Source organism: Oreochromis aureus, linkage group 7 (assembly GCF_013358895.1).
Source record: "Oreochromis aureus strain Israel breed Guangdong linkage group 7, ZZ_aureus, whole genome shotgun sequence".
In the NCBI taxonomy this organism is placed as follows: domain Eukaryota; kingdom Metazoa; phylum Chordata; class Actinopteri; order Cichliformes; family Cichlidae; genus Oreochromis; species Oreochromis aureus.
The window spans coordinates 54,421,169-54,423,975 of record NC_052948.1 but is presented as its reverse complement, the minus strand read 5'-3'; positions in this window follow the sequence as shown (position 1 = coordinate 54,423,975).

Sequence of the window (2,807 nt, the reverse complement as noted above, 5' to 3'; positions counted from 1 at the left end):
GATAAATTCAAATACAATGCAGTTATCCTTAGTCAAAGTTAAATTTTAGGAAGGTAGAGGAAAATTCAGAGGAATGAAAAATCTATGTGATTAAAAAAAAGAGAAAGGAAAAGACAGAGAGCCATGGTTAATTACAAGTGACAGATAAATGCCAAATTCATGACCATGCATGCTGAGAGCTTAAGGTCAATGACGTGTGGACTCTGTGTGTTTGTGTGTCTGTGTGTGCGCTTATAGCTGCCTGCCTACCCAGAATAAAACTGCATGTCTCTGTCTACTAATGTCATTAATCACCTTTGGTAATAAATGCAGTTGACACCAGGCCCAGAAACTGTACAGTTTCTTGATGGTTTGCTCTATATGCCAGAATCCCTGTAAGTGTGTGTGTGTGTGTGTCTGCAGTACAGATGTCATAACCGATTAACAACTTAGTAGCAGCATGAAATACCCCTAGTGAATTGTATCTGGTAATGCACTGAATCCTGTGAGAGAGTGGTTGCGATCTGAAAGAGTGTCTTCACACATGTGTTTGAAAGTTATATTGTGGACGTTGGCCAGCCACAGAATGGTGAGCTCGTGTGTTGTAAAATGACACAGCCATACATATGAGCGAAATGAAAACCATTCAGTGAATGGAGTACAATTTTTGCACTTTCCAAATTGGTATCAGCAACAAGGGGTCATTGTGTCAACAATGCATGGCTAGAAGAAGGAAAAAAATCACCTTGAACAACATTTTAGATCATATATTTGTGTGATCACAGCACTGTCTTACTGGCTGCAAGAAGGAAAAACATTTGCTTAAACAACATTGGTACTCCTGTCTACTTTATTACAACACCTTTAATTGCTGTAGTTGCATTTCATAACGCTGTGCTACGTTCCGCACCTTACATGTGACAGTTATCCTTGGCTGGAGCTACATGGTAGCATTGCTAGAATCAATGAAAATCATTATGCTTTGTTTAATTTTTTTCGGGTTTTTTTTAAAACAGCTTTTATGTGACAACAGCAGGCTTTTGTTCCTCATCTAACAATGTAAAGTATTTTAATATATAACAGTATTTCATTATATACGACTTTTACATGAAGACTTTCTGTCAAGGCAATGGCTAAATGTAAAAATGCTGTAGGGGCAGAAATAACTAGAAGTATTTTTGGCTGCTCAGCTGTATGAAATGAAGAAAATAACAGTGTGAGCATGTCTCATCTGGTCACAACAGCATGCTCTGAAGCTGTCATCCTGGCCTGGGGTCAGTGAGATGTCAGAGAAGCGTCTGGGTGAGCAAAGACACCCAGGAGCAAGGAGACCAGGAACCCTTTAAACAGATTAGGAACTAGGTGATTTATTATTTAGGCTGTGTTTAATGAAGCACTTTTTAATTGTGTGTAATTTTACGCTAGACACTGCACTTCTTCTGATTCATCTGCACCACTGTGGAAGCAAAGGGCAACCTCCGGAGATGAAAAATTAAGCCTTACTGCAGTTTGTCTAGGTGTCAGTTGAGGCTGGATGCAAATGAGATTCAGTCCCTATAAACTTTTCATGTTAAAATGACAGGATATAAAAAGCATTTTTACGACATGGCATCAAACAAAATGTTAGCCTCTATGGATAGTTTCCTTTATATTATATTCCTCCAAGGCCAACAAGTTGGATCAACTTTTTTATAACTCATCCACCTGGATAATTGAGTTATGGGCATTACCATATTGATTGACAGATGTTCCAATCCTAGTCATCATCTAGGTCTCATCCACTACAAGGGGCGGATCTAGAGAAATTTGGGTGGCATGGAAATCAAATGGGGTGGCAAAATTACACAAATGCAGAAGTTACATTCCGTATGGTTAAAATACATCAAATGCAGTAAGTATATGGTAAATGGCCTGTATTTATATAGCGCTTTTATGGTCCCTAAGGACCCCAAAGCACTTTACATATCCAGTCATTCACCCATTCACGCACACATTCACACACTGGTGATGGCAAGCTACGTTGTAGCCACAGCCACCCTGGGGCGCACTGACAGAGGCGAGGCTGCCGGACACTGGCGCCACCGGGCCCTCTGACCACCACCAGTAGGCAACGGGAGAAGTGTCTTGCCCAAGGACACAATGACCGAGACTGTCCGAGCCGGGGCTCGAACCGGCAACCTTCCGATTACAAGGCGAACTCCCAACTCTTGAGCCATGATCGCCCACAAATGCAGTAAGTATAGACATGTTTAATAGACATGTTTAATAAAAATATACTTTGTAACTGTCATATTTTTTTTAACCTACATAATTAAACATTTCAGTTACATAAAACATGCAAATTTTGATTTTATGTACTATATAGCCTATATAATAAATAAGTATGTAGTCCAGTAATTATAGTAATTATGTGTTTTTTTGGGACTTGGAGATGGCATTTAACCACATCTCTTAGGGTTGTTTTGTAGCATGAGGCATCATGTCTGTTGTTACAAACTGGGCATTAGTAGAATTGCAGTGACAGCTTGGTTCACATTGTTGGAATGATTCTGTTCATGGTATTTGAACAGAACTTCTACGTACATACAGTGATGTAAAGAAGTGTTTCAGATCATTGAACAAATTTAAATATTAGACAATGATAACACAACTAAACACAAAATGCAGTTTCTTATTCATGTTTCTTATGTGTTTATTATTTATGTCAAGGTGCGTGGCAAGAACGGGACCCAAATGCAGGACTTTCCAATCAAAGACAGTGCGTTTTATTTACAGTGAGACATGTAAACAATCGTGAAACAGCTTTCAAAGAAGTGGTTTCCGTGAAC